The sequence below is a fragment of the Talpa occidentalis genome, unplaced genomic scaffold, assembly GCF_014898055.3.
Source record: "Talpa occidentalis isolate TD23 unplaced genomic scaffold, MPIMG_talOcc4v2.1 talOcc4.7, whole genome shotgun sequence".
In the NCBI taxonomy this organism is placed as follows: Eukaryota; Metazoa; Chordata; class Mammalia; order Eulipotyphla; family Talpidae; genus Talpa; species Talpa occidentalis.
The window spans coordinates 42,188,293-42,201,633 of record NW_023605083.1 but is presented as its reverse complement, the minus strand read 5'-3'; the positions used below and the strand labels follow the sequence as shown (position 1 = coordinate 42,201,633).

Genomic DNA, 13,341 nt, shown 5'->3' with positions numbered 1-13,341 from the left:
CATGATAAATAAGTTTCATTTGACAAGCTGATGCAATTACAGAAATAATTATCCATTAGCTATCTATCTATAGATACACTATAAAAATATCTATTTTTTTTGTAGTGATACGGACTAAAAAGTGATATGTACTTTATCTTATTTAAAAAACAAGGCAAATGTTAGAAAGCACATTATTTCTCCCTTCTCCTGTCTTTTTATTTAGACACTCCCTAATATCTTTAAGTTTACTCTCCAATGTCTTAATCTTTGTTTCAAATAGCAAAATCATCCTAAAGACCTGATACACACTGACTAGTGTTCAAACTGTAGCCATGCCACAACACCAAAAGCTAACTGCCTTTGGGCCACATTTATATGATGAGATAGATAGATAGATAGATAGATAGATAGATAGATAGATAGATAGATAGATAGATAGATAGATAGACAAAAATAGATAATAGATCAATTCTGTTTGCTACAACCTTTGCAAGGAAATGTAAATATATACTAAAGGTCGCTTAAAAGGCATGCTTAAAATTTATTGAAGACTTTTAGAATTAAAAATGAGGGTAGGTGATAGATTCCAAGATATATATCTCTTATTTAGCCAGGATTTTATTTAAGCCTTTTGAGGAAACTATGTTACTCTGATAACTATATTACTATATTACTATAAACTATATTACTCTGATAAAAATTATCTTCTCTCAGCATAAAATTTAAGATAACTACATAATGTAAGTATTGTTCCTGGGCTAAAAGTGGTTAGCCAGTGAAATTTCAAAATAGCAAATGTATTTTAAAATGTATTCTTAATAGAGGTCCTGTTCTATATCAAGTCATTTACTGCCATAAATTCCTGCTACAGTTTTAACTGACAGTGTTCAATATGCAGTTTTCACACCTTAGAAAGGGTAACCCACTGCTCTTTTAAAAATAAAGGCCCAGTTGTTCATTTAATATGCCTTCAAACTTGGATAACTTTCTACTGGAGCAACAGGAGGTTTGGGCTCTGATTGTAATTCTTTATGTGAGGAGCAAGATTTTCAACTTAACTCTTGAAGTATTGATTATTATTGAACCCTTTTTAATCTTGTTGAAAATACTATGCTAAAAATAACAGGACTCTTCAGACCTTTGATTAACTTTACCTCTCTTTTGATTCTAGGGATCTGTTTTTTAAGCTCTGTGAATTTAAGATAAGTCTCCAGTTATTAATATGCTTGCAAAATCTACATCTATGGTAGATTGTCAAAATCAAGAAAGACAGAAATGTAAATGTATAAGAGAAAAATGATTTTTGGTGTTTCTTTTTATTTCTAAACTAGATATTTTTATATTCTTTTTAAAGGAATTGGATCATTGCCTGCTTGCAAGAGTGAAGAGGAAAATAATTACCCTTCTCTATAATAAGGTCATGGCTTTATTATCATGAATAATGAAAGACCTTAGAAGAATGATGAACTTGATAGTTATCTATCAAGAAGAGCAGATTAACATTAATTATGATGACACAGGTACTTATTATTTTAGCAGGGCTAAATAGTTCTCCAATATTTAAGTGGTTAATATTAATTCTATGGAGCAGAGCACTTTGTTCTATTTGTATCAATACTATTTTGACTATTGTCAGTGATATACTTAGGTATCAGTAGCTAATATCTTAGTAATGCCATGACCTATAAGAAAATTAGAGAGGGTTTTTATAATGACTGATTTGGAAAATTAGTGTCATTTGCATTTACAATAATGGTGTGTCTTACCATTTATGCTTTTGCTTTTAGTAGTTTTGCGTTTAGTCAGCACTGTAGTATACACTTTGCCTTAGCAATAATAGCAATTAATATTTCCTGAGTAATTTGAGCCAAACACATTTCAATATATTGTATTTATTTTCAAGGCAATATTTTGAGATAGTGACATTCCTTTTTTATTTAGGTAACATCGGTTCCCTAAATAGGTAAATAAACAGGCTATATAAGATATGTATCTGATTCAGAGGCATAAGACAAGAGCTTTTCAGATGCACTTTACCACGCCACATCCACGACCAAGCCACCCGTTGTCCTCCAACATAGTCCATAGGGCCACCTCCCTCCTTTGCTCTCTGCCTCTTGTATTCTCAATTTTACTCTCAGATTTCTATGGCTATTTTTTGTTTGGTTTTGTTGGACCCTTTGTTTCATTTCTCCTTATTTCACATATGACTATATACATCCAGTATTTGTCTTTCTTCTTCTGGCTTATTTTCCTTGGCATAATCCCCTCCAGATCATCCATGTTATTGCAAATGACAAGAGTTCATCTTTTTTATATATATATATAATTGAGTAGTATTCCATAGTGTTTTATATAAAACACATCCTCTTTTTTTGGAAGATTTATTTATTTATGCACACAAGAACTGGGGTACAGGACAGAGGTGTTGGGGGTGAGAGGATTCACCAGAGACAGAGTGGGGAGCAGAACAGGCAGACTGACTGAAATACACTGCTGAGGGGAGCAGCGGGCAAAGCAGGAGAGGTCTGCTGCACTATGTGGGTAGCTCCCTGCCCAGGAGCGAACTTGTGCTGCAGTGGCTGCGGATGCTTCATAGGTTGCATCTTAACCCCTTGTGCCACCAGGGAGGCCCGAAAACACATCCTCTTAATCCTTAGCTCATCTACTCTTGGGCATTTAGGTTGTTCCCATAACTTCACTATTGAAAACAGAGCTGCAATGAATATAGCAGTGCATGTATCCCTTTGAATTAGTGATTATGAAATTGCTCGGTCATATGGTAGATCTATTTTTAATATTAATATTTAATATGTTTATATTTTAGGAAACCTCCATACTGTTTTCCACTGGGGCTATGTCCCCACCAACAGTGTACAAGGATTCTTTTTTCTCTATGCCCTTGCCGACGTTTGTTCTTTCTGGTCATTTTTTTTAAGATTTATTTATTTATGTATACAAGAACTGGGGTACAGGCCAGAGGTGTGGAGGGTGAGAAGATTCACCAGAGACAGAGTGGGGAACAGAGCAGGCTGACTGACTGAAATACACTGCTGAGGGAAGAGTAGCGGGCGTGTCAGGAGAGGTCTACTGTGCCATATGGGTAGCTCCCTGGCCAGGGATCGAACTTGTGCTGCAGAGGCTGCGGAGAGCTTCATAGCTTGCATCTTAACCCCTTGCGCCACCAGGGAGGCCCCTCTGGTCATTTTGATATGAGCCATTCTCACATGTGTGAGATATATTCTTACTGTGGTTGTGAATTGCATTTCCCTGATAATAAGTGGATGATGAGTATTAAATATGTACATATTTAATGTATACAACTTGATGAGTTCAGATATAAGTATGCATCCATGAAACCATCACCACAACCTAAGCCATAAGTTTAGGTTGGCTGATGCATCACGACAAAGTTTCCCCTCTCTTACTTTTTGAGATAGAGATTATCACCCTCCACAGATGAGCAAACTCTGACACACTGAGGTAATTTTCCCACAATCATGCAACTGGTAAGTGACATAAATACATGCAAACTGGTAAGTGACATAAATACATGCAAATAAATTCTACATTTATTTGCGAAACTATTAAATACCATAATGGTCTCTTTATAAACTCGTAATAAAATTTAATGCACATTTACTGAAGTGTTTGTTTATAGAAGGCAATCTTGAGTTAGAAATAAATTTTGTGGGAAATTTAACTGGATATGCTGCCTTTTCAATTTTGTCAATTATCCGTGGCTATCCTGATATTATATCGGATTAATACAACTAAAAATATTAAGGCACAACACAATGTATTGCATATAATCCATTAAAAGTCATTTCTTTAAGGACATTACATTTCTCAATTAAAAGAAAATAATAAGAAAGTTCCAGCTATCTTTAGACTCAAGGTTTTTTTGATGCTCAAATAATTAATGAAAACGCTACATAGTACCAAAGGTTAAGAGTCGACATTCATTTGCTCTATACCTTTCCTGGGTTGTGTGACAAATGAACGAAGGAACTGTCTCCTGAACTTAGAAATTGTCTCCCAGGGCCTCCCTGATGGCCCAAGTGGTTAAGATACAACCTATGAATCTATCCACAGCCACTGCAGCACGAGTTCAATCCTCAGCCAGGGAGCTACCCACATGGACCTCTCCTCACTAACCTGCTGCTCCCCTCAGCAGTTTATTTCAGTCAATCCACCTGTTCTGTTCCCCACTCTGTCTCTGGTGAATCCTCTCACCCCCCCACATCTCTGGCCTGTACCCTAGTTCTTGTATGCATAAATAAATCTTTAAAAGAAAATTAAAGAAATTGTCTCCCAGGGAAAACAGGGAGGTAAAGTGGGGGAAGATTTTGATTTGGTGTCAAACAAATATGGCTTAAAATCTTTTATTAAGAAGTTACTTTAAACAATTTTCCTACTTCCCTGTGCTTTATCTTATTTTGCAGCATAATAGAGGCAACCTAAATTAGTTGTTTTGTGATAAAATAATAAAATATATACAATGTACCTCGATTCTGGCATAAGGTAGAAATCTGTTAGATTTTTTTTTTATTTTCTTTCTATTCCATCACAACACTACAACTAAACAAAAGATTTCATAAATACACATATATACACACATATATACACATATATACATGTCTATGTATATATACACATGCAAACATATAATATATAGTGCACATTACATAATCACATTTATTTAATAGAATATACACATATGATAAAATATATGCAAATTTATAATGCATATACATGTTTTCATATGTGAATGTGTATGTATAATATATAGTTATGTATATATGTTCATTTTTATAGAAGATAAAGTAATTTTCACATTTCTATCCTATGAAACTAAAAATTTACCAGCTTTGTGCCTCAGCATTCTAATCGGCATGAGAAATGTTACATTCAGCAGCTTAGGAATTTTGTAAGGAATTTTGTAAGCTTTCTCTAGAAACATAGAGCCTTGGGGGACAAGGAAAAATTAAGTTCTATGAGAGGATTTATATGTCAAAGTCAGAGGAAAGGGATGGTTTTAGAATTACCGTAAGCTGTCATTTCCATTTCCCTGAGTCTAAAATCTGGCTCTCTCTAACAACCACAAACTCAGTGTATTTTTGTTTTAAAAATGAAACAAGTAAAAATCTTGAATTAAACAGAATTTGTGCCTACAGCCAGCATGTACCCTTTGGGGAGTTACACTATGTTTTGACTCACTCTTACAGAATGACTTGACATAGGAAATGTTTAATCCAAAATGCTATGACTTAACAGGAGATAAAAAAAATTCTTAAAAACAAGGAATCCAGTTAGGTGTCAATGCCAATATTGTAGTTCACAAGATCTTCTGATCAAATTGATAAAAGTGACATCAGATAACTCTGTGCCTTTCAGCAGGGTACCATTTGGGGCAAAAACACCCAAATACCTGAAATCTTAGGATAACAAGCTTGAGTATCTTCTCATCTCATTTCCTGCTTGAATCCCCTTCTTTAGTCAGAAAAAAAGAAGATAACTTAAATGAATGTGGGCAATAATGAGGCTATATCTTACAGGATTACTTTAATTTATCTCACAAGAAAACTACTGAAGACCTATATCATATAATGTTTTGAATTTCTAAATTGGAGTTTAAGGAATAAAGTTTTAGGAGGATCAAATGTATGAATTTTCTTAAGGACTTCAAAGGTGCAGATTACTACCAAGGTTTGATCAATGCAACAATACCTCTTTCTCTCATAGTTCACAAAATAGAGAGCTGCACCAGCACTATATATCCCCCTGTGGGGTTAACTCCATAACCTCACCAGTTCCTCTACTCTCCTCAAGTGAAAAAGATTCTCTTTGTCCATATTACTTCTATACCACGCAGCTAATCTTGGATGACATAGAGTGACATTTTACCAATCTCAATAACACCTGGTAAGTGCCTCCTGTTGATAGTAGTACTGTGTTTTAATGAACAAATAAATGGTTTATCTACCCTTCTTGGCAAGAAACACCAGCTATTGAGGCGCAGCACCAGCTCTCCCTGTGTTACTTGGGCTAATTGACTCTTTGGATGAAGTTAAATCACACTTATCCCCAGTGGGATGTATGTTTGCCAGTAATCAATAGCTCAACAAGATCCACATGGCAGGTAATTAAGTGGAAAGTAATTAATACCCATCAAAGGTTTTATTAACTGTTTGCCATTCCTTCACTCAAAAGTCCCACTGTACTGTAAATAAGGGAAGAAGAGGCAGGAGGAGAAGGCGAGGGGTGGGGGGGCTAGCTTTCTTTTGTAGAAAGCCAAATAATTACAATTTTCTTCTTGGGTTAACCCCATTTTGAGGCTGGGAACTGCCTCAAGTTATTTTATTAGTTTGTTCCATTTTTGCAAGTTTTCAAGTAAAACTAGGATCTCAAATAAAGGCACTATATTTATAGAAAAACGATATTATGAAGAAAAAGGAGAAAATAAAATATTACAGTTTATTAGAGATACATGTGTTGAAGTAATTGAGTACTGATTGGATAAATTTGAGAAAATATTTTCCATTTAAAAGAAAAAAGAAAATTTGTTTTGGTGAATGGGATTTATATTTAATTTTTTGTTACTATCTTAGATACTTTATATTCAATTAGTTGAAACTATTTAATTTCATTGAGAATAAATTGTGCCTCCCAAACCTCAATTATATCAGTAAGGATTTTACATTATGGACAATCCCTTTCATTTATACCTGACTTATGTGCTAAACAACTTCTGGTGGATAGATTCTGAGGACAGGAGGCTTTTCTCCATGCTTTTATGCATTGTCCATCTTCTGCTTTGGGAAAGGAATTGAATTACGGAAGAAGTTCTGACTGTAAGTGGGACTCTTGAATAAGTGTCTCTTGCCTTCCTTCATCCTTCATGAAAAGGATGCTTAAGATTATGCAAAATAAATGAAATCACTAAACAGGCATTACTTCATTTCCTTGAAAAATTCTCACCCATTGGCCTGACAAGATTTAAGATTTTAAGATCTTTGTATTTTCAACTTTAGTTATATTTTAAAAAATATAGCATATGTTAATGTAGTAGCATATGTTAATGATAGAGACATAGAGAAGAGATTGTTCCCAAGTTAGGTCTTTGTTGCCAAACTTCCATATCACACTAACATCCCTTTGTTGTAATTACTGAGACCCCCAGTCAAATTTCTTTGGAAGTAATAAAAGCACACATGTTCAAAATGACAAAGGCTATTGAACATATGAATACTTGACAAAGTGTTATATGCCTATTTCACCCTCTAAAATTTATGCTTCTAGACTTTTCAATGGTGCCAGTGTACAAAAAATTCCCTTTAATTATGGCACTATTTTTTTATGAAAATGATTATATTAAATGTAAGGCTGAAGACATAATTGAATAATAAACATGCCTGTCTTTGTAAAGTTGCTCTAGAATAGGAACTAAATCTATGGATGCTTTTTGGTAGTGTCTAATTTCTCTAAGTATTTCTGCTAAACTCAGAAAAATACATATTATCTAATTTATTTTAATGTTACTTATATTTAAATGCTTTAAAAGCATTTACATATTGATTACTCATATATAGTATTTACAAATTAATATGATCAAGTTATATGTGCTATACTTTCACAATTGCTGTATTTTCCCCTTTTGCTTGTTTTCTGTGCTTGCTCTCCCAAAGTCCTCGCCTAACATTCTGTTCATATACTATTCATATACATATATACACACACACATATATAAATACAAACACAATTACATATATAAACATAACACATGGATATACAAATATAAAGTTACATAATCTTACTGACACTGTTGAAGTTTATCTGAACCCTAGGGTCCCAGAGAGCAGTAGTGGTTTGGAAACTACTCCCTTCCACTTTGTGACTGCACATTAGCTCCCTGTCCTCCTACATAAGAGCAAAACCCCCTTGATCCACCCATAGGACTCAGAAGTCTTCCTATTCGCATTTCTTTAAGTCTTCATTGTTTATTGGTCTTTGTGAAACCCAGAATCCATTCCTGCTTCAGTTCTTTGCTTAGATGTTCCTTATTAATGAGCATTCTCTGTATTGCAGTAGCCTCAATCATGAAGTTATTGACTGAATTGTCCAGTGTGTTTTGTCTTTACAACACACAAGAATTTTTATTTTATATTTTTGTTTCACAAAAAAAAGGGGTGATACTTATCCATCTTAACAGTACTTCATGCAAATTCTCCTAGGAATGTGACTTTGATTTCTTATTTTTAACAGCTGTACAATGTTTATGATTTGAGTGCACTGCAATGTTTTCCCCTATTGATGGGCATTCACACTGCTTTCAATTGTGCAAAATCAAAGTTGTATAGACAATATATACATAGATGTGCATTTATATATTTCAAAGAGGACACCAAAAAGGATGCCTTTTAAGAACTGTAGTACCTCCTCATACTTTAATAGTAAAGAATACCTCTTTAATAACAAAAGCTGCCAGCATTTCTAGTTGTTTGATATCTATATTGAAATGACTTTATTATTTGATATCTATATTGAAATGACTTTATTAACTGTCTTTGTTAACACAGCTTTATTATTATTTACTCAGGAAGATAAAAAATGCAAACAACTTTAATTTTTATTTGAGGAACTTTCTGAAAGACATCAATTCTTTAATAAAAGATATCAAATGACATTTTATAGCTTAAGATGCTTTGACCATCTTGCCTCAAAATACCCTGTTATATCTAATTATTCTAAATCTTTATTTCACAATTCTTCCCCAATCAAGTCCCTGAATTGACAGACCCACTTTAAACTAGACTTCAAACATTCATCAATATCCTTAGATATCCAAGAGGTGACTCAGGCCACCTCTTGCTGAGATATTAGTAGGCTAAAGATTAGTATTCTCCCTTTTCAATAGACAATGAACTTGTCTCTGTTGTATCTACAAGTTATTTTGTGAAGCCTGTATTCACAAGAGGAACTTCAAATCTTCTAGTAGGTGTTGACCCATTTTGCAGATAAAGGAACACATGAATTCTATCTAAGGGACAGAAGTTAAGTGCCTTGCCTATATCAACCAAATAATGTGAGACTTTGGTGAATGAAAGGACAAAGGGCCGGATGCAACCAAGCAAATAACAAAACCTGACTGTAGAACTGAGACTGCCAGAGGGTGGGGATAGAGGAGAGGGCAATGTGGAGAGGGAGCCAGTGAGCTGTAATGAAGGACTGTGGGTGTTTGGGTGGTAGGTGTGACATTGAAAGGGAACCGCTAATCAAATGAAATCTTTCCTTTCCTGCTAAAAGTCATAGTGTAACAGGGTGGTCCCCAGGAAAGGGGGAGGTTCCAGGTTCCTTGCTCCACCCAAAAGGAGGGTGGAGCTGAGCAGGGAAAGAAGAAGCTGCAGAGGAGACTGAGGAAGGAAGGAAGAAGGATGGAGAGCCAGAAGGAGACCTGGAGGAGGCACATGGAGCAGAGAGACACATGAAGAAACTGCACTTGCCTTTTGTCTTGATTTTGATTTTGCTCTTTTCTTTTCAGACTTGTCTGGTTGTTTCTGATCCTTTTCCGTGGGTCCCCACTGGAAGGTGCATTAGACTCATGGCAGGCTTTGGGGCCTTGCTCTGGGCCAGCCCCACTTAGATGGACTTTTTCCCATGAGGGGACAGGTAACATTGGGTGCTTGATTTAGAAACTATATTCTTTGCCTTTCCTGTATTGTTCACTAATTGTTAAAGTTCCTTCCCATTAAAGTCTCATATGTTTCGTGTTGATGTGGTAGATGGCAGAACCTATTTAGAGCTGCCCCTCTCCCTGCCCTGTAACAATAGGTCTGGTGCAGTAAATAATGCACAGTAAATGTAAACAAGTTTGCCTCTCTAAAGCCTATCTAGATGAGATTACCTAAAGGAGGTTACATTTTAACAAGGCCAGACAGCTGCCAGGCTGATTGATCTCCCAGGGCATCCTTGAATACCTGTCTTTTGTCACAAACTTTTGTGGTTACTGACCGATGTTATCAGTTTAAGATGGTTATGTATAAAAGAAACCCTTTGTGCCTAGACTGGTGCTCAGACCTTACGGGCCCAGGTCTCGGCCCTCATACATGAGTAATAAAGCTTTCCTGATCTCACCATTCCTGAAGTACCGTTTGTTCTTCCCCTGCCTGGGTAAAAGGCTAGAATTTATTTCTGTAGCTTTTTTTGGTTCCCTGACCAGGAAACAGCAAGCATGTTGGCCCTTTGAGCCATCGGCTCTGGAGGACGCAGAGTGGGAGATGGGAAAGAGAGCCAATGAAGGGGAATCGTACTCCGTTGATGACTTTCGGGGGTCTCTGACTTGGTTGTTCCTGCCCAGACCCCACGACACCTTCCCAGCCTAACTTCCAAAAGGCTGAGTGAGGCCAGGACTTGGTGCAGATGTCAGATCAGGTAAGGTGCTGGGACCCTGGTTCCCATGTGACCTACCCTGAGTGGTGGAAGGAGAGGCTGATCACCTCTTAGGGACAGCTCAGGGGTCTCATTTGGTTTTGGTAGAGAACCTTGGAACTCCCAGAAAGGGAGGGATGGGATGGTTATAACCTTCGGTGTGTGTGAGAGAGAGAGAGTGGTGTGTGTATGAAATCTCCACAGCTGCAGCTGTGGAGATAGATTGGGCTTTGCCTGTGGTTCTGTCGACAAGTCATATGGCTTATCGGTGACTGCACTTGTCAAAATCTCTGAGAGAGAAAGACCAGAAAAGCATCTGTCTGCTCCCCCTTCTCTTGCTGTAACATTGAATACAATAGGAGAGAACTGGAGAAAACTGATGGTCCTGGAGACCCTGCTTAAAAAAAAGGGGGCGGGGGAGATGGACAAAGGTCTGAAAAGGGGAGGGGGAAGGAGCTGGCACAGAGACGTGTGGGCGCCAGCTTGCTCTGCAGTTAAAACTCTCTTTTCCTTAGACCTTGGACGTCATTCCCAACACCTGAAGAGAGTGACACTATCCCCACAAAACATTTCATTATTATTATCGCACACTACCGTATCAATAAAAGAAATATCATTTATCTGTGGATATACAAAATTAACGTAGGGTGGAGAGAAGGAGGTGAAAGGAGTCCAGTGAACTGTGGTGATAGACTCTAAGTGCCTTGGTGGTGGGTGTGGTGTGGTAACATACATCGAAGAGCTCTGAATCATCTACAGTGTTGTAAAGCAATATTACTTCAATTAAAAAAATTCTTTTTTGCCATCACTGCATTTCCAGGACTCTTGCCAGGTACAGGCATGTTAAGCATTGTTTCCAAGAAAAGAATATATAATATATATATATATATATATATATATATAATATATATATATATATATAATTCTGATATAAGAGCGCTGAAGTGTTCTTAATTTGAGACAACATTTCTGAGCTTCTCTGGCATAGTCTATACCTGATGGCAAAGGAAAGCAGGTTGTAGTTGGTGCCTCGAAAATAAATCATAGCAAATCATTGAGTATTATTAAAAGAAGCAAATCATTAAAATATTCTGTTGACTTCTTTATGTTTAGCTTTTCATTTACTTCTCACCAAAAAATACCTAAAATGTACTTATGATTGCAATCATTGCATAAATTAAAAAAAGTGGGAGCCCTGGGACTCTAAGTACCTGATCACAGCTCACACAGCTAAAGGGTGAAAAAGTAGAATTGGAACCCAGATATATCTCTTTCTCTAGAGTTGTCATTGTCCCCTACACTCTGTGTACCAGAGCTGTACAGGAGAAGCCAGATCCTTCTGTTATAACTCTAAAGCCTAGTCAAGTGGATATTCATAGAGAACACACAATATTGCTGCAGGCTCTCAGAATTTCTGCATAGATAGTAGAATTCCTGTAAAAAGTAGAGGAAAAATATATAGCAGTCTGAGGCCTGCTAGCAGGCCACCCAGGGGCATTGTATTCACTCTTTTGCCTTTTGCATTTAAATCAAGGACCATGGTAAGCAGGCCAATTGTTGACTGGCCCAGGTCCTTACATTGTGCTCGATGTGCCCAAATTTGCTTCTAGAAGCATAAATCTCAAGTAACTTGACAAATGAATAGGAAAGCCAACCCCAGGGAAAGGAAGTTGAGCTGAGAGGACAGGGTTTTGAGAACATGCAGTAGGGTGAACTCAGACAAGAGGATTTGTAAATGCCTTTAAGAAAATGGAATGCTATCTTATATGTTCAATTCTACTACCATTACAGAAAACATCTTGGTAGAATGCTAGGTCAGCAGTGGGAAATTACCATATCATAATGAAGAATAATTTCATACATGTGTCGGAGTCATCATGCCGCCAGCATCAGTTCAGCTCCCACTGTGCATCCAGAATTTATTCCTTTCATAAATCTTCAAGGGGTGGATGTTCTCAACCCCATATTTCAGCTAAAAAAACTGAGGCTTGGAAAGACAGAAAATTTTCCTAAAGCTTTCAGAGCTATTAAGTGACAGAGCCCGGGTTCAAAGTTAGGGCTTTGATCATGAAGCCAAATTCTATAAAGAAACAAATCCCGGGGCCTTCCCTGGTGGCTCAGCGGTTGATCGTTGGGCTGCGAAGCTGCCCGCGCCTGTTCGATCCCCGGCCGCTGGCGAGGGTCCCACATTGCGCGCAGATCTCTCCTGCCGCCTGCTGTTCCCCTCAGCACAGTGTATTATGTCCGTCTGCCTGCTCTGCTCCCCGCTCTGGCTCTGGTGAATTCTCTCACCCTCCCGCGCTTCTGACTGTACCCAGTGCTTGTATAAATAAATAAATAAATCTTTAAAAAAAAGAAAAGAAAAGAAACAAATCCGAAGATATGGATTTCCACAATTAAATCATTTAAAAGATTGCAATGCATCCAATATCTAATATCCCAACATCAGAATTCTGATAGGTAGAAAGGACATGATCCAGCTCCCCTTGCCTAATTGTAAGCAATTACCAGTACAAAGAGAGTATTCCGAGGAGCTACTGATAGCGCCTGCTACACAGTGTTAAAGAGGAGTGTGGTTTCTGATACACTCCAGCACGGGTGCCACTCTATAATTACACTGCTTGCAGTCCTGTAATGAGGACTTTCTTTTTCTCCTTCAATCAATATAAATGCCTATCAATGTAAAATAGCCACACAGTTTTTACAATCCAGAGAGTTAAAAGCAATCCCAGACTGACAAGTATCTATAATAAATTTAAGCATATTGCGTTTTTTCCAATATGCATTGCTGGTGTGATTTAACATGCATTGAGGATGGCCAGCATGCAGGAATAATTAGAACAATGGACACCTCAAAGGGAACACATAGGTGCCCTGCTGTACTGATAATGAAAGGTGCTATCAAAGGCAAATCGCACCCAATTAAGACAT

General features: G+C 37.1%; 1 long non-coding RNA gene across 16 annotated transcripts in view; it reads left to right on the top strand.

The window, feature by feature from the left end:
- The window catches only part of LOC119232498 (uncharacterized), a 134,889-nt gene that overhangs the window by 86,945 nt on the left and 34,603 nt on the right, over positions 1-13,341 (top strand). For 14 of the 16 annotated variants that reach the window (XR_008549605.1, XR_008549616.1, XR_008549611.1 and 11 more), the window contains 4 exons: positions 1,337-1,502; positions 5,728-5,907; positions 9,524-9,651; positions 10,202-10,413. This is a non-coding gene — a long non-coding RNA (uncharacterized LOC119232498). The remainder of the gene's footprint in view (positions 1-1,336; positions 1,503-5,727; positions 5,908-9,523; positions 9,652-10,201; positions 10,414-13,341) is intronic. The other 2 variants (XR_008549606.1, XR_005122117.2) reach the window with 2 other exon arrangements.